Genomic DNA, 20,466 nt, shown 5'->3' on the forward strand with positions numbered 1-20,466 from the left:
ATAAGGAACCCTCCAATACTTTGACATGTGTAACCACATACACACCAAGATCCAACTTGATAAAAAAAAGCAGTGAATAAACATTGGGAGATCTTGAACACAGGTACACTGACAATACCTAAACCCAGGTTTGTGTTCAAGCGTACTAACAATTTGAAAGATATGTTAATACATACGAGACCCAAGAACAAGAATAATTCTAACCACAGACAACTGTGGGACCTCCCCCAGTCATGGGACACTACCACTGCGGCTCATGTACTGTGTCCACAAACCAAACATACCAAACAACTGGTTCTATCAGACACATTTACATGGACGCTGACCAAACACACCAATTGTAATACATCACGATGTGTGTACATGCTGACATACCCCTGTGAGAAGAGATATGTTGGTATGACCATGAGGCCCATCAAGACCAGAATCACTGAACATAAGAGCAGTGTTCACTGTCAGAAAACTAACCCCAAACTCTATACCCATTTCTCAGAACTAAGACATCCCCCAGAAAGTCTGAGCTGGGTTATCCTTGAGTCTCCCCAACAAATAACACACTCAGCACTGTTCAGGATTGAACAAAGGTGGGTGTTTCGCCTTGACTTAGCCAATAGCGGATTGACTGATGACATCCCATGAAGCACCATTAATTAACAGTTTACTTACATGCATATAGCTACTGTGCCCAACACAAACCAGTATACTTCAGCATTACCTATATAGGAATCCCTCCCTGTCAATATTGTTTTGACACACAACATCTATCATTACAGAAAAATGGTAGTGTAATAAAAATACAGGTAAACACTGACAGAATAAATATTAGACTCCAAGATGGCCGCCGTGTGAGCTCCTTTAGTGACATCACCCACAAACACCCGATGCTGCCAATATCAAAGGCTACCGATGATTCTCAAAAGGCAGAGACATGCTGATAGGACCAGTCGCCAATAATTTACAGGCTGACATGGCAGCCACATTATCATCCTTAATTACTCGGTTTTAGAAGTCCGAACAACAGTATTTTTATTAAAATCCAAAAAGATATTTCTCCCCCCAAAAAATCGAATTTTTCAAATTTGAGCACTCTACAACAGTAGGCATCAGTTAAACTTATACGAAATGAGCTCGTAAGAATCACATATTTACAAACTAATAAGAGGTGCGCCTACCGCATACTAAGATATGCCTTGATTGATTTAAACTACACTCAAAGATGGCCACCATGATTCCGTCAAAGATGACGTCATCCGAAATCACCAGCCTAATTCCTTTCAGCTGCGGCTAATTCACCCTGCTCGGCGGCTTCAGAGGCAGGTATTTAAAACAGATCCCGTCTGTTACACGGTACCTTCCTGATACAGCGGAGCAGGTAGGTGAGCCACGAAGCTCCGAACGGGAACAGGTGAGTAAGCACTACCATTTGGAAGACCGGCAACTAACGAAGGTAAGAGGTATCAGGATAGTGGTGTTAGTAGCCTTAAGTTAATGAACGGCATACTGACACCTTTGTTTGTCCATTTTTTTAATACCCGCCTAAGTCGGACCGGGTCACTGGAGTCGCTATCACTGTGCCTCATTATCATGTTAAATTGAAGGGCATAGATAACGGCGGTACTACCAGATCCACCGGCCTGACTTGAGCACCCTAATATAGAATAAACGTGACATGTATTTGGATTCACAACTACGGGCCCAGTCCACCCTGTACCATACCTCCTGCACTGCGTAGTATAATTAACCAGAGCCAAGAAGTGGGCTCTTATCTGCAATGCTTACAGCCTATATCTAGCTGATACTCTGTCTCTTCATACAACAGAGACACCACACTGTGTGTCCATATTACTCCGCTGTGATCTGACGAGGCAGCACATGAAAACCAAAGAGGTGAGCACATGTTCACTCACCTACCATAGTCTGAACCACGACCTTTCTGAATATGGTTGCATAGGGGATATATGTATATATGAAGGCACACACAGAGCTTGATGGGTTGCATGACCGCACTGTGTTTTTAAAGTCTTTTTATACGTTTAACATTGAGAATGTGTATAGCGAGACACATCCACTGCATTTAACTAGGATCATTTGCCAGTATCTTGACATAGTCTTTTGATCTTTCTCCTTTTTGCTGCCCTTCTCCGGGGCAATAACCCACGGATAGAAAGAGTGGTAGGTCGCGATGCACCACATCACCCACTGTAGATAGTTTTTTAGTCACCTGGTCCTGAGGAATCGCCAACTGATCACTCCGTGACATTCTGAGGCGAGAAACATGTTGACCATCTGGGGGTAGTGCGAATTTTTGTCACATTAAAACAGAATAGTCGCCCCCCCCCCCTCTCTTTCCCCCTTTAGTCAGGTTTGGACCTTTCCAGAATAAAAATAATCACAAAGGATTCCCTTACCTGTTTTAATCCACACACCACATCTACACGTCTCTAGGCCCCTCACACCCACGGCACCTATACGGCAAGGAACAAAAGATCTCCGAAAAAGAGCCCCTTTATGGGTGCCCGTCGAACATTGCAGCGCCGGCTTGACGAGGAGCAGACCCATATGATGAAGCATGACACCTAGCTTGCTGGGTGTGTGAGGGCCCTAGTTCCGACAGAGGTATCCCCCACCTCCTCACTAGCTTGAGTACACACCAAGTGGCTAACTTGCCACAGAGGAACTCCGTACCTTCTTTGTCTTTTAGACCCTACAACTCCCTCTTCAGCCCTGACACTACATGAGGTAAATCCACATAACCTGTCAATGAGGTGTCTACGGCAACGCCGCCATCAAAATCATCGTGAACAACAATTACGATGACAATGTTCGACGATCACAACCACGTTGACTATCACTGCCTAACCTGTGATGGCCTTGTCCACGACTGCCTCAACTACAACGGCCTCATCCACGATGGCATAGTCTACGATGGCCCGAACCAACTCGTCTATGACTGCCTCATCTGTGATGGTGGTCTAAGACAGTTATCTACGATGGTCATCTATGACAGCCTCATCTACGATGGTTCTCTACGACAGCCTCGTCTATGACGATCATCTACGATGATGGCTTCATGTACGATAACCTTGTCTATGACGACCTAGACTACAACGGGCTCATCTGTGACTGCATTGTCTACGATTGCCTCATCTACGTCGGCCTCCTCTATGACTGCATCGTCTATGATGGCCTCGTCTTCGGTGAAGGCCTTGTTGACGACAAAGTTTGTAGACGTCAATCTAGTCGTTTTCGTCTGCCTCATCGATGACAATACAAATGATGACGAGAGCACCGTAGTCAATAAGAACAAAAAGACACATAATCCAGAATAACTCCAAGGATTGAGGGGAATAATGGGAGCATGCAGCCGCGGCTGCTGCAGGTATGAGCAGTGGGGCTGGCTGGGGGAGATTTCTAGAGACGACCGCAAGGGAAAATTATTTATTTAATTTATTTACTTAATCTGCAGCGGCTGTGGCTGGGAGCATGTCTTCAACAGTCAGCTGTATATGGAGAGGCAATATGTGAAGAGATTTCACCACTTCCCTCCACTTCCAACTTCAGTGGATGGGTCAGGTCCATGAAGCTATAGTGCTAGACCCAAGCAGTATTTTACAGAATTACTACACACACTTTCCCAAACCTGCAAGGCCACATTGTGTCCGATATGTCACTCCAAGAATGACCCCAGTTTCAAATATTGCTATGCTTCTCGGGAATGGCATGTTCACATCTGGTGTTGATAGAGATAAGGACCACAACTGGTAGATTCCCCACAAAAATGGTGTTTGGTGTTTTCCGTACCCTTAGGGAATGAGCGGCCAAACACTTCCAACTTCCAATAGCAAACAAGCAATCAATTTGTTTTCTTTATGATTTTAAATTGAAAAGCTGTGAGACCTATTCCAATTGTTGATATATCCAGGTGGAAATACAATCATGGAAAACCCTGTCACTTATAACTCCACCTGACCAGCAAGGAGACGCTCTCAGCTATGTCTGGGGCTACTGAATGGACTGGCAATACGGGGCAGGTATAACCACCAGATGTGGTCAGACATTGCCACATACATAGAATTTCTGCCAGAAGACAGAAATGGCAGAAAAAAAAACCAAAGATTCTGCAGGGGGGGGTGAAACGCCCTCATCAGAAAACATAGATTGCGCTGTACATATAGCCCCAATAGGATTCCCACAACTGGCTGAGTCAGTGGTCCATAGACGCCAAGGTTGGGTCAAGGTCACAACAGTTAGAACCTGAGGTGGAAATATATCTAATATTTTTACCTTACAATTGTGACGCTCTGTTTGGCAAGCACTTCGGCAACTCCTTGCAGGCATTCGGGGCTGACCCTGACACTGCGAAATCTTTTGGCACATTACAATTTTGAAAGATACACCCTTAAAAGGGACCCGCGAAAGGGACACTGCTCCATATCAAGGAAGATACCAGAGCTATCAGACTTATCAACCCTCTCAGTAGCCCTTAGGCTAGTTTACCTACAGTGACAATGTTCTGCTGCTGCCTACGCCATCCTGTGGGAGAAATAAATCCAAAATGTCATCTTCGGCGGAAACTTGGATCTCATCACATATGGTCAGACGTTAGAGTTCACCCAGATTCCCCCCACCACTCCACCAAAACGAGGGCGCCCACCTCAGCTCCATCAGCATTGGAAGAGAGTGCTAGCTATGCTAACCAATGGTTCCATAGAGAAAGTCCCACATTTTTAGCAAGGAACGGGCTTCTATTCTCGTGTTTTCCTCATAGACACAAATACAGAGGAGTGGTGATTTATCATAGACCTCCAGAGCTTAAACAAGTATTTATGGAAACAATTCTTTTACGTGGTCATCCTCTCCGTCACCACATCACAGCTCTGAATTTATAGGATTCATACGTCCGAATTCCCACCCACGCATCAAAGTTTTCCCATTTTGCTTCAATCAGCTTCCTAGCATTTTTACCTACTTCTTCGCCCTTGCGGCAACTTTTTTCAGGAAGGACGGTCAGCAGGTGTTCCCCTACCTCGACAACTGGTTGTTAAAAGCACCAACTACATTTCAAGCATCCAAGGCCACAGAGGCTTGCCTAAAGTTGCTTCACAAACTAGGTCTCCAAGACGGAGATTCTGGTTTTTGGCTGCCCACCACCACTGTGAGGAGGTGAGATTTGGCACAGTTCTCCTCCTCCCCCACCATCACCTTCAACAGTGGTTAGGAATTTAGTTGTAAAATCTGACAGCAACCTCTCCTTTAAACCACAAGTAGAGAGTGCAGTCGGGACATGCCTTGGCCTTCTCTGGATGTTGAGGACGTTTCTGTTCGTCCTACCTCCTGTTTGTCAGAAGCTAGTGATCTGTGCCCTTATAACATCATGGCTGGATTACTCACTCAAATGCTCTCTACTGTGGTCTGCCTGAGTACCTCCTAAAGAGACTCCAGCTGGTAAAGAATGCATCAGATCGACTTCTGCTTAGAATTCCTAAGTATACTTTTATTCAAAGACCTCTTAGGGAACTGTACTGGCTACCCATTGAGGCGAGAGTAAAGTTTAAATGAGTGATGTTAGCACACAAACATAGTTTGGACTTGGACCTAAATATCTATGTAAAAGGCTTCTGCAATATCAGCCTTCCAAAGCTGTTCTTTCTGCAGATGGTCTTTTGACTGTTGTGCCCAAAACTAAGAAGACAAGATGGGGTGACTACTCTTTTTCTGTTTTGGCAACGAGGGGATGGAACTCTCTGCCCAGACATCTTCATGCGATCAAAGATGTAGGATCTCTTAAACGTAATTTGAAAATGTGGCTTTTTAATACAGCATTTTGAGCCACCCATCAGCATTCACACTTTCTGTAGCGCCTGGACACTCCTTTTGAGTAGGCGCACGCTCTGTAAATGCCGATGATTGAATGTGAATTATCAAAGATTATCAACTCCTCCATCCAAGAAGATACTGTTCCTGGGACGCAACACTGGATACTGTCTAAGACTAAGACTTTCTATCCCGAGAGAAGCAACAAATGATTTAGGAACTGGTACTCGAACTTTAAAAAAAATAAAAAAACATTTCAGTGCATTTGTTCAATTAGCTTCTGGGCATCATGTCCTCAGCGATCAATATGATCTCTCTTGCACGCCAGAAAATGAAAGCCTTACAGAAACAGCTACAAAAACAATAGATTCAAACAAAAGAATCATTCAAGGGCCTAGAGAACTTCACACAGGTATGATGGACGCTCTAGCCTGGTGATCCCAGGACTCCCACCTGTCAGAGGACCACATTTTCTTACCTCAAATACCTCACTTCGTAATGACTTCAGATGCCTTCCAGGAGAGCTGGGGCGGTCATCTACAGAACCTGCAAATTCAAGGAAAGTAGTCTCCGCTCCAGAAGAGCATACATATCAATCGCCTGGACCTCAAAGCCATCTAACTCAGAGTCCAAGCTTTCCTGCCAATGGTTACAGGGTCTTCGGTGTTAGTTCACACGGACAATACCACCAGCATGCAATATGTGAAAAACAAAGCAGCACAGGATCACTGGTGCTGTCCAAGGAAGATCGGGTAATCTGGAGTCGGCTAACAATACACAGAATAACTATGGGCCGAAGTCACAAGATCTATAATACAAAGCTATTATTGTAATAAGACGCCGCTATGGGGGCTTCCTGAAAACCCCGTTTGGCTTGGAGACACCTTAGCGGCACCTATAAGAGACGCAGGCTTAGATTTCTGGGGAGATCTTTTTTTTGAGGGGGAACTGCTCTCATGGGAACATCTTCAGGCTAAGATCGACCCTAACCTATCCAAGCTCAAATACCTTCAAATACATAGTTGGACTCAGGCCTACAAAGCTCAAGCTCTAAAAAGAAACACGTTTCCACTTGGAGGACATAGCCTGCTCATAAATAACCTGGTGAATAACCCTCTGGGTAAAAAGGAGACTGCACAGTGGTATAGGTTCCTTCTGGAGGAAACGGATGGTGTCTTCAATCTGCCTGATTCGCTTTGGAGCCCTTCAATTTCTGGTCCAAACTTACAAAATCTCTGGTCAGAATCATGCGGCCTCTTGTGTAGCATAGTTAAACCATCCTGGCTACGCAGGAATCACCTGTTTACACTGCATAGGGCATATTATTCCCCCCTCAGGCCTGTCTAAATTTTCCGAGGGCAACCCAATAGCTTGTTCTAGATGTGGGCTTTTGGCCGCACCAGACACCCATATGTTTTTTGACTGCCCTAGTTTAGCGTCATATTGGGCAGCTATCAGCAGTATTCTAACCACTTCATTGGGTGTTCAAGTAAACATTGACTTACCTCTTGTGATTTTCGGGATTTTGGAAGGAGGCCAAAGCGCAGCCAAAAACTTAGTGTTCTATGCGGTGTTGTTGGCAAGAAGGGAGATCTGTAAGAAATGGAAGGACGAGTCTCCCCCTTCCTTCGGCGATTGGCAGGCCTCCGTTATATATACAGCGCGTATGGACCTGGCTAGGGCCGGCAATCAGAGTAAAAGAGCTTTTTGGTATTTGTTGCCATGGTTACACTGAAGTACCCGGGGTTTTTTTTTTTTTTTTTTTTTTTTCTCCCCGGGTCCGATGATTACTCTATTATGGTGCCCTAGCCATCCGTTGTATACCTGGTCTTAGCCCGGGCCGACTTGGCTGCCACTCACATCAAGGTGGTTTATAAGAAGGGTATGCCTGGTTCTTCGCCTTCCAAGATTGAGTCTGCAAAAGCTGAGGGATATTTTCTACTCACATCCTTAGCAATATATCCCTGCCAGTTCTTTTATGAATTGAGACAGCTGACTGTAGGGTAATCTGGTATGGCACTGAAACCATGGTAGTAATGAGGACAAAAAATAAATAAATAAATAAATAAATTAAAAAAAACAATACACAGAATAACTCTTCAGGCCGAACATTTTCCCCGGGCTAGCAATCGCTTAGCAGCCATGCTGCGCAGAACTGGAATCAGCCTCCATGAATGGGAGTTTAATCAGTAAGCGATAAATACGAGCTTCTCATTCTGGGGCAAACATCTCTTTGCAAAAAATACAAACTGCGAATGCCAGTTCTATGCAAGTTGGCATCCACATCCAGGATCATGCGGGAATGCCTTTCGACAGATGGTCCGGGATCTATGCCAACCGATACTTTTAATACCAAAGGTTCTCAGCAAGAGGAAAGTGGAGCAATGTTGTCTCATCCCGATAGCCCCCCAGTGGCGCACGCAGCATTGGTTCACGGAGCTTCCTCTGCTATCGGAATATAATCACATTCACCTATCAACATCCGGTTAACTTTGGATGATGAACTAAGGCCAGGTCCTTCATTCTGACCCGACTGATCTCCTCTTATGCTCACAGCTCCTAAATTGCATGAATTCACAGATCTCAATATTCCTCAGGACAGCAGATAGATTCTCTACAAGTCAAGGAAGAAGCCACGATAAAGACTCCACTCCGTCCATCATCTCTTTGTTTGCTTTGTTTGTCCTAAATTGGCAGGGTATGCCCAGGCGTGGGTCCCTGGCTCCCTTTGCCACTGGATTCAGGCTAGCCAAGCTGATGAGGGGTGTTACCCAGAAACCGGTCTGAGGATGCTTGTTTCCGGTCCAGGGAAGACCTGGCTTGGCAGTTCGGGCTGGACTGTTCCCATGAGGAACACTGTCAAGACTGATTTGCATATGGCTGGGTCTGTACTGGGGTGGCGAAGTGAGATAAACAACGATGCATTCAACCCAGATCTGTGACTGGGGGTGAGTGTCTGAAAAGTTTCAGCGCTCCGTACATCATCTCTTTGTGTTTGCTTTGTTTGCCCTAAGTTGGCAGGGTATGCGCAGACGTGGGTCCCTTGCTCATTTTGCCACTGGATTCAAGCTAGCGTGGCTGATATGGGGTGTTACCCTGAAACCGGTCCCAGGATGCTTGTTTCTGATCCAGGGAAGACCTGGCTTGGCAGTCCGGGCTGGACTGTTCTTTTGAGGAACAGGGTAAAGACTGATTTGCATGTGGCTGGGTCTGAACTGAGGTGGCGAAGTGAGCTAAAGAACGATGATGGATTCAACCCAGATCTGTGACTGGGAGTGAGTGTCTGAAAAGTTTCAGCATTCTGTACATGATCTCTTTGTGTTTTCGGTGTTCCTAGAAGAGTCAGGGACACCACCAAACATTTTATTAATGTTTGTGGGGGGGAGCTGCAGAGAGTGGAGCAGGCGTCCTGCAATATTAAAAAACAAACAGTAAATCTCCTAGAACATTGAATCCTTGCCCCAAGAGAGCTTACCATATTTATTTTTTTTAAGAACTCCTAGCTGTAGCTCTGTGCTCTTTAGCTGGAGTGTAGAGCCCCTTTTGGTCGGTTCTGTGGCTGCACTTTGTAGGTTTAAAATAACATAAACTCAGAAGTAGATTTTTTTTAAATAAAGCTTTATTCATTTTTTTAATGATCACTTTTATTAAACATCGAACTGTGTGAATTAATGAAAAATTCATTTCATTAGAATTATTGGTCATTTACTGACATAGACAATGCATGTGCTTTGCATAGATCGATATTCTGACCCTTTCATAAAGCCAATAGGCCAACTTTATATATTATGGTGTTCTGACCCTTTGACACAGTCAGTAGCTCTGCAATACTTGAATTGACACCCATTGTATTCAGCCATATGAACCTGCGGGAGTTTGGGCACCAGGCCTTGTGCGCAGCCCCCAGCTACCCATGGCTTGTGCGCAGCAGGGGGTTGGGCACCTTTGGGATTGGATGCAGGGCATGGGCCGCGGCCAACTACACATTTTGTGCGACGCGGGGTTGTCTGCCCATGGGGAGTTGAAAGTAGGGCCCGGCCCTACGGCCAATCCCACTCCGTGCACACCCTTTGTCCGTGTGCTGCATGGGGTTGGCTGCCTATCGTCTGTTCTCTTTCTATAAGTATAATGCACAATTAAATTGAAAAACAACGCTATGTGAAAAGATGTAAACTAAACACAAGTCATAAGTTTTTCAACTGAGCAAAAATAAATGTCCCCCCTCAAATATATTTGCCCTAACTCTCAAACCAATATATCTAGCCTAGGGATTAACAGATCAAAGAAAGCAGACCGGGATGTCACCGGTCTTTAAATGGGCATAATGCACCTGGTGCATTAGTGCAGCGATCAACTCAGATCCTTCTAGATACTGAGGAAATATGAATTTTTGTGATCAGTTATGTCCCCTATCGTAGACCCCAACGGCTCCATGTGCATGCTATAAGTACATGTATGTTCCCTCCAGTTCCAGTTTTGAAGACGCAAATACATGTGCGTCCACCGTCAACATGTCCTCTTTCAGATCCGCCATGAATGGGTCAGATATTCCATTCCTAAATATGAAAGGCCACCGACTTTATGTGGTTCACTTTCCACATTTTACAGATTCAGGCGAGTAGGCCCTGAATTCTGTCATCAAGCCTTTTCCTGCCTTCTGCCTCTGAAAGCTCCAGTCTGAGCCTGCATCTGTATCCATGAACTTTGTCCTACTCCCTGCGCGGCTAACGGTGCCTGATCCAGCATATGGCCTGCCAAAAACTGATTATCTACTCCGCTCCTCATCCGATGCATTCCTGTCTAGCAGTTTAGGTAAACATTCCTTCAGCTACCGTGCAAAGGGGCCAGGCCTCGCTGTCCTCATGCAAGTAATTCATAGCTCCGTTACCATGGAATATTCCTACCCCCCTCGCATCTCATGTAGACACTTAGACGCTTGTACACGTACTAACAGTCAGTATAGAATAGATTCTATCCTAGAGACCTCTCCTTTTGGATAACGCAGTTCTTTAAACATAGGATATTAGATATGATTTGGGATTAGGTTGACATAACCCCCAGACTTCTGTCTCCACATGTAGAGCTAAATGTCAAGTCCACTTCACCCTCTAGTTGCACGTCAATCACACGTCATGCGGCTGCGCGCGCATCTCTGCTGAATATTTCTGCTGACATTGCAGGATTCTCTTATGGATCCACCCACTTGTGACATCATGTATGATGACGTTTATTAAATTACACCCATGTTTACGCCTTTTTTGGTTACGTATGCATATTTTATCTCTTTTATCAACTGTTACGTCTCCTGCATCTGTTACACTATAATGCATTTTCTATAAAACTGCTTATCTGTCAATAATATATGCCCTTCCTTCCTGAACTTTCGTGGTGATGGAATAGAAAGCCTACAATTCGAATTGTATTCCTTTGTATAGGAATAAAGCCTTTTAAAACCTCTAATACCACGGATTCTGCCTCTTATATTTACTGAGTTATTCTTACTTGACTTTACCGCATAAAAAATAGTACCGGTAATGAAATATTTACCACATAAATTGGCGCCCGAACAGGGACACTTTCCCATCTCACGCGCCGGCGGTGCGTTGCAGGCCCGGTCTCCTGCCACAGCTGAACGGACAAAAACGCGTACCTGCAGGATTTCCTGTATCTCCCTCCGGCCAAGCGGGAGCAACTGAGGCTGCGATCAACACCCAGACGAGGCGGTGAGAAGTGCGAAGTATCCCGACCAGAGCCTAGCTGAGAGAGCAAGATCCGAGGTATACAGAGGCCCACCAGGTTCCGAAGTTCCGAGTCCAGTCAAGTCGAGTCCAGTCCGGTCCAGTTTCAGTTCCGTTCCGAGGCCTTCCGTTCCGAGCTACCCGGTGAGTACCATTACCGGGGAGGCATTTAACGTGCACATAGTCTGTGCCGGTCAAGACGGGTTTGGGTACACAAATCCGGTCTGCACTGTTTCAGCAGTGTATCTGTACTGTTTAGCAGTATATATAGTATGTCTTGCATATAAATAAGTATTATCTAGTGTCAGTATTATGTCAGTAACTAGTTTTCTATTAGTTATCATTGTTCGTTAAAACTGTTAAATGTTAAATGTTTTAATACGTTCTATATATTGTGGTATGAATGACTGTTCATTATTGTGTTTATTGTATAAAGTGTGTTCTAGTAATAAGGTCTAAAAATGCCGCTATGGAATACCAGAAAGTGGATGTACAAAGACAACTACTACGTTTTTTCATAAATTGTGTAATTAGGAATCAAGACCGTCCCGGGGCAGATCATGATACCATGCAAAAACTTGTCAAATGGGGTCAGAACATATCAGAAGAGAAACATGATAGACAGGCGTGTATAATCGCCATGTGTCGAAAGATCCGCAAGGAAGTAGACCGAATACATAAAGAAAGACGAGAAACAGACAGAGTAGAATCAGAAGAGGAGGAGGAGCAAGAATCAGAACAAATAGAAACGATAGCTTATGTAGGTAGAGGAAGACCCCATAATAATACTAGAGGTTTTAATGATCAGATACGTCCAATACGTCCAGAATATAATAGACATTTTCCAAATCCTATGTTAAATACAAAATCCCCCGAACATCTATTCCAAGCCGCGGATAAATTACTCCGAGATCGAAGGGGGTACCATATGCTTGATTCCATGGACGAACAAGAATTAGCCAGGTCAGCAGTACTATGGGCTGACAGCGACCCAGCGACTACAATGATGATGTACTTGCACACACGTTTCTGAATCTTGACCCATACGAACAGCGTTTAGCTAGTATATACATGATTCAACACCTCCTTATATTATATAAAAGCCAACACTCCGATCCAGGACCCTTACCTGACATATTGACAGAACTACTCACGAATATATGGAGAGGGTCAGGTACTGATTTGATTAGGGAAATTTTAGAATTCCGAAATCAATATTTAAATTTCGTATGCCCAGAACACGTTCCAGTTCCCATCCTAGGAAGAAAAATATATCACATAGATAGACAGAACCCGTTACGCGAAGTACACCCAATCAGAGGTGACGGTAATAACTTTACACGCGTGTTTGTGTACACGCCTATAACTAAACTGGAATTATTAGAAATGAAGAAAGTAGTACCCAGCCATGACAAGGATCCAGCAGGTTTCCACCGTGAAATAAAAGACATGTTACTCATGGGAGAGTATACCTATCCCGACATTATGAAAATATTAAAAGTCCTATTACCCGCCGGTGTTTATGAGAAACTTAAGGAAAAGGAATGGGAAGTGGGAGACCAAAAGATAGATTGGACAGCATTAGAAAACGAAGAAAGGGCCCGAGCTGCAGGAGCAGGACTTGGGGAAAAGACTGCAGCACTAGCAGGATTACTAGTGCAGGTACTGCCACGTTTATTAACTACGAAAAAGGAAGACTGGGGTGCGATATCAGCCTGTAAACAAAAGTCAGATGAAGACACTAGTGATTTCTATTCCCGATTTGAAAAATGTTTTGGTATAAATAGTGGCATAAAAGCCAGTAGTGAGTCATATCCACATCTGTTTGTGACAAAATTAGTTGAAAATTCTCTGCTACAAGTCAAAAATAGAGTATTGAAATTCGAAAGTACCTGGCAAGGTAATACCCCATCACAGATGTTACAATATCACCACAATAGAATTAGAGAAGAACAAGAACAAGAACACGAACAAAGACGTATGAAAGATACAAAAATGAAAATGCTTGTTGCTCAGTCAGTTCCAGCTGATGGTCATCATAAGGGTGATTCCGCAGGTCCTACGAAAGGGACATGCAACTATTGTAAACAACAAGGTCATTATATACACGATTGTCCAGTCCTGAAACATAATATTGCTACAGGTAGAACCCAGGAGAGACCACGTCCACCTAGACAGGATCAGAATCAACCACAAATCCCTCAGCATGCACAACGTAGGTTAGCTCCGCAACAACTAGCTCCGCAACAGGGAGCTCCACAACAGACCGTAGCGCCACCACAAACGCAGCCTATTGCTGCAACACAAGCAACGACACAACAGATGTATCAGTATGCACAAGCAGATTATCCCGATTATCAGCGATATACATGACATAGCCTAGAGAGGGAAGTTGGCTTACCCCTTATTGAGGTTCCTGTAGACCAAGAGGGACCTTATGTACATAGTGAACTATTAGGGGAAGACAGAAAGTTCTTACTTGACACAGGGGCAAGCAGAACAACTATAAGACGCAGTGAAGTTCCAGGGGCACCCCTCTCAGGCTCACAAAATATTTCCCTTGGATTCTCAGGAAAACCTATAATAAATGACGTAACACAACCTCTCCCACTTACGATCGGTCCATTGACACGTACTACAGATTTATTGCTTACTAAATCATGTCCAGAAAACTTGTTAGGTATAAAAACATTGAAAGCTCTAGGAGCTATAATATGTTGTTCTCCGGAAGGAGTACGACTATTTCTACGTGACTTCAAAGGTCACTACGTGTCCAGAGACATGGATCACCGACTGCAGAATTTACCTACACATTTATGGGCACAAGGCCCCACCGATGTTGGCTGCATGAATATTACACCATATCGTGTCACACTAAAAACAGGAGTAATACTACCACGAATGCGACAATACAAGTTACCACCCGATGCTGTTGTGGCTTTGCTGCAAATCGTTGACGAACTCATTGTACAAGGAGTGGTTGTCGAAACCGACTCCAATGTATGTAATTCCCCGATAATTCCGATTCTTAAAAGAACGGATCCAAAAGCACCACCAGTATATCGATTAGTTATTGATCTGCGCGAATTAAATAAATGTATTGTACCACAATACCCTGTGGTCCCAGATATATCTTCATTACTAACAGCTATTGACTCAGAAGCAACGTTCTTCACTGTAATTGATCTCAAAAATGCTTTCTTTAGCGTCCCAATAGATCCGGAAAGTCAATATCTGTTCGGATTCAGTTTAAATGGACGAAGTTTTAAATTCACACGCGCACCTCAAGGATTTACAGAAAGCCCTAGCATCTATAGCCAAGCACTAAAAAGAGAACTTGACAGTATCCACATGCCAGTTAACACTGCCTTGCTTCAATATGTCGATGATCTGCTGATCACCGCCCGAAGCGAACCTGAATGTGAAAATGCGTCACTGACGGTTTTAAAATTTCTGGCCGACAAGGGGCACAAGGTGTCCCCTTCTAAGCTGCAATTCTGTGTCCAGCGAGTTGTTTACCTTGGGCACTCGCTGTCCAAGGAGGGAAGGCAGCTTACACCCGACCGCATCCAGTTAATCGCTAACATGCCACCACCCAAGACACAAAAGGAGGTGCGGGCTTTTATAGGCCTCACTTCATACTGTAGGCAGTGGATCCCTCAATATGCATTTCTAGCAAAACCACTCATCCAGTTGACAACACAGGAGGCAGCCACATCGACTGTCCTCCCTTGGACTCCAGAACATACACACGCCTTTGAAAGCTTAAAGAAAGCTTTATGCCAAGCACCTGTCTTAGCAACACCATGTTACAGTAAACAGTTTACACTCTTTGTTACAGAACGCGAAGGTACTGCCTTGTCAGTACTCACTCAGGAACAAGCAGGATCACACAAACCATGTGCTTATTTCTCTAGTACATTAGATCCAGTAGCTCAGGCTCTTCCTGCGTGCCTGAAATCGGTGGCAGCAACAGCTTTAGCAATCAGACAAAGCGATGCCATAGTGTTAGGACACCAACTGACAGTACAAGTACCACACGCAGTAGAGGTTCTCTTGAACCGCACACAAACACAACACTTGACTATAGCGAGACTTACCGGTTACGAATTGACATTATTTCAGCCACATATAGAAATCAGACGTTGTAATACGTTAAATCCTGCCACACTGTTACCAGTGGGCGGAACAGATCCATTGGCACATGATTGTGTCGAAGTCATTACTATCACGACGAAACCCAGACAAGACTTGACAGACATCCCTTTGTCAGATCCAGACTTGACATTGTATGTAGATGGGTCATGTATGAGAACAAGTACAGGAGAGTTAGTGGCCGCTTACGCAGTCACAACAGACACTGAAGTCATTGAAACAAACTGTATAAACACTTTGTCAGCTCAAGCCGCAGAGCTCATCGCTCTGACACAAGCCTGTATTCAAGCCAAAAATAAGAAAGTCAACATATACACAGATTCACGTTATGCATTCGGAGTCGTCCATGACTTCGGCGTACTGTGGCGAGAGAGAGGTTATTTAACTTCTCACGGTGCCCACATCCAACACGGACCCCTCATTCAAACTCTATTAGACGCGATTCATCTACCTACTGCAATATCGATTATGAAATGCAAAGCCCATACAAAAGTTACCGATATCATTTCTCAGGGAAATGACCTAGCTGACAGAACAGCTAAACAGACTGCTCAGAACCAGACTCATACAACTGACGCGACAAAGACAATAGTTCTGACACCAACACATTGCATGACAGTTAAGGATCCCGCCCTTGATGTAATTGACATACAGACACATGCTACACCAGAAGAAATAAAGAAATGGACTGAATTAGGAGGGATCCAAACGGATCAAGGATGGATGACGAAGGAAAAATCTATATGGTTTCTTCCCGACTCTATGGTTCAAGTCATCATTAACACAATACATAGTCCAGCGCACCTAGGAGAAAAAGCTATGCTAGACAGCATTCAACACATTTGGTTCAACAAACATTTGCGAGCAGCAGCTAAACAGAAAGTACGTACCTGTATGATATGTTGTCAGTTTAATCCAGGTAAAAGCATCCCCGTAGAGCAGGGTGGATTTCAACCTCCCGATCATGCTTTTGAAGTCCTCCAGATGGATTATATCCAGATGGAACGATGTCGAGGATTCAAATATGTTCTCGTAGTTGTCTGTGCTCTTTCCCGTTGGACAGAAGCCTACCCGGTTTCAGATTACACTGCCCCGACTACTGCCAAACAGTTAGTTCGAGAATTCTTCCCACGGTACGGTTTACCACGTGTTGTCTACTCAGATAACGGTCAGCCGTTCTCATCCGAACTAATGAAACACGTTTCCCTTTTGTTAGGCTACCAATGGAAATTCCACTGTGTCCGACATCCCGAGGCAGCAGGTCTCGTGGAACGTCATAATCAAACTCTGAAAATTAGATTGTCCAAAATATGTAGGGAAAAAGGTGTCGATTGGATAGTAGCCTTACCAGTTGCACTCTTTTACATGAGAATGGTAGCACATTCTCGAACAGGGCTATCCCCGTACGAGGTGATCTTCGGTAGACCACCAAATATGTGGGGGACGCCTATACCTCGCAAAATAACTGATGTTGACTGTAATATGCTGACAGATTACCTGGCTTCCTTGATGTCTGCACTACAATCTTGTCGTTCACAGGTAGCCGCAGCTTTTCCCGATAATACTGAGGTGAAGCCCCATGACGTGGTTCCTGGTGACCTGGTTTTGGTCAGGAATTTCGACCGGAAGACCCAACTGGATCCTAGGTGGAAGTCGCCTAAGTTGGTTTTACTAACTACAAGGACAGCCGTGAAGATTGAGGGTCGCAAAGGGTGGTTGCACTCGAGTCATATCAAGAAATTTTATGGACTACCATCCAGTGTCAATATTCAACCTTGTATTCCCTCACAGACAGACTCAAAGCTCCCCTTGGTTGAGAAGTCAAAACCAGAACTTTATAAACTAAAATTGAGGTCTAGCAAGTCAGACAATTTGATTGTTTAAGTCCTCTCCAAGGTGAATCGGTTGAATTTGTCTCTGACATGTATCCTCTAGACCGGAATAGAGAAAGAAATCAGCAGATACAGCTTAAAAAAGCATGCGTATTGTAAATCACTTCGTAGTCACTGCACAGTAACATTATTAATTTTGTTTTTTCTAAGTCTTCTGATTATTATTTTCAGCATACTATTGCACATGTATTACCCTATTCTTAAACGTGTTTACAATGTAACTGCAGAACATTCTTTTAGCGAATTACCTCCGCATGAATTGTCCTATAGATTTGCGCTGCGCAACAACACATTCATTAGTATGTTACATCATTCCCATCAGACCAGCAATGCCACAAATTGTTGGATATGTGGCCGACTCCCTCCCTATCAAAACTATAAGGGAGTTTTGCCCCTCTTTCCATATCCGTTCACACACAATGGCTCCTGTGGAGCATGGTTTAGTTTGATTAATTCCCTAGATTCAAATTCCGCAGTTTACCAAGACAACTGGGTATGGGGAAACCTGAACCTAGTTTTGCTTAAAGTCTGCTACCCTAACAAGGAGGGACTTCCCAAAAGAACAGGAACTGATCTAGAAAATGAAGTATATGGATTAGGTAATTTTACACTTAACCTCATGATCCTGAACGTTGAATCCGAAGCTACACCAATCTTGCCCGCCATGTCAGTATTCCCAGTAAAAGGGGAATTATGTGTACAAAAGAATGGTTCCATACACATGGGCCATAGTAAATGCACCACTGTAATAAAATTCAGTGATCAAGGCAAGTCTACATTTAGAGTTTCCCGTCATTCCTACTTCATATGTGGTCAGACCGCATATATATGTCTACCTTTAGATTGGGATGGTACCTGTTACATAGCATTCCTTCTGCCACCTGTTTTCCTAGCCCCTCCTGATTATCACAGAAATACCCACTTAGTACACAATAGACAACAGAGAGATCTTCCAATTGTCGATTACACTGAAACAGCATGGGAAAAATACACAGATTTCAATAAAGGTTTCTTTCCATATATAGGTACAGTCACTAATAGTAAGCTGATACGTAGATTAACCAGAACCCTTGAAGCAGTAGTGAACGAGACTATTTCCGCCTTAGGCAATTTAACAGAAGAGCAGTCTGCTATGCGGATTGTTGTGCTTCAAAATCGTCTTGTCCTTGACGTCATCCTGGCCGATAGGGGCGGAGCTTGTAGGGTCATCGGATCAAGTTGCTGCATTTTCATACCAGAAAATTCGCCGTCAGTATATAAAGCCATAACCCGCCTTCATAAGATTATAAGCCAGATACACCAGAGTCCAGGCACCTGGACTTGGTCCGGTTGGTTCTGGGGCGTGTTGTCAGCCTGGGGATGGAGAATCCTATCCTTCCTAGGTATTGGCTTCCTCATACTATTCAGTTGCTGCTTATGTCTACAATGTGGGCCAGCGATTTGTGGTCTGTGTGCCACATCGTGTATCCCACATCCACGTTTTCGTTCAAGATCCCGGAAGAAGAAAGAAGAACAAATGATGCTATATGAACAGATCGATGGATTGATGAAGATCGATATCTCCTGAGGGTCCGTAGGGGACAAGGAGGGAATGAGGAAATATGAATTTTTGTGATCAGTTATGTCCCCTATCGTAGACCCCAACGGCTCCATGTGCATGCTATAAGTACATGTATGTTCCCTCCAGTTCCAGTTTTGAAGACGCAAATACATGTGCGTCCACCGTCAACATGTCCTCTTTCAGATCCGCCATGAATGGGTCAGATATTCCATTCCTAAATATGAAAGGCCACCGACTTTATGTGGTTCACTTTCCACATTTTACAGATTCAGGCGAGTAGGCCCTGAATTCTGTCATCAAGCCTTTTCCTGCCTTCTGCCTCTGAAAGCTCCAGTCTGAGCCTGCATCTGTATCCATGAACTTTGTCCTACTCCCTGCGCGGCTAACGGTGCCTGATCCAGCATATGGCCTGCCAAAAACTGTATTTCACCTTCAAGATTATCTACTCCGCTCCTCATCCGATGCATTCCTGTCTAGCAGTTTAGGTAAACATTCCTTCAGCTACCGTGCAAAGGGGCCAGGCCTCGCTGTCCTCATGCAAGTAATTCATAGCTCCGTTACCATGGAATATTCCTACCCCCCTCGCATCTCATGTAGACACTTAGACGCTTGTACACGTACTAACAGTCAGTATAGAATAGATTCTATCCTAGAGACCTTTCCTTTTGGATAACACAGTTCTTTAAACATAGGATATTAGATATGATTTGGGATTAGGTTGACATAACCCCCAGACTTCTGTCTCCACATGTAGAGCTAAATGTCAAGTCCACTTCACCCTCTAGTTGCACGTATATTTCGTATATTTCTGCTGACATTGCAGGATTCTCTTATGGATCCACCCACTTGTGACATCATGTATGATGACGTTTATTAAATTACACCCATGTTTACGCCTTTTTTGGTTACGTATGCATATTTTATCTCTTTTATCAACTGTTACGCCTCCTGCATCTGTTACACTATAATGCATTTTCTATAAAACTGCTTATCTGTCAATAATATATGCCCTTCCTTCCTGAACTTTCGTGGTGATGGAATAGAAAGCCTACAATTCGAATTGTATTCCTTTGTATAGGAATAAAGCCTTTTAAAACCTCTAATACCACGGATTCTGCCTCTTATATTTACTGAGTTATTCTTACTTGACTTTACCGCATAAAAAATAGTACCGGTAATGAAATATTTACCACAATACACTCATAAGGTATTTTTGTCTTACTTACTATCCCCATCTTTCTCTGAGCAGTCATACACATTCACAAGTACATATTTTCTAAATCTTTATTTAAAACTAAGGTAGGAA

General features: G+C 43.9%; 1 protein-coding gene across 7 annotated transcripts in view; it reads left to right on the forward strand.

The window, feature by feature from the left end:
- CREM (cAMP responsive element modulator) overlaps window positions 1-20,466 on the forward strand; it is an 848,590-nt gene that overhangs the window by 172,867 nt on the left and 655,257 nt on the right. The window lies entirely within an intron of this gene.

The sequence above is a fragment of the Triturus cristatus genome, chromosome 10 (genome assembly GCF_964204655.1).
Source record: "Triturus cristatus chromosome 10, aTriCri1.1, whole genome shotgun sequence".
Lineage (NCBI taxonomy): Eukaryota > Metazoa > Chordata > Amphibia > Caudata > Salamandridae > Triturus > Triturus cristatus.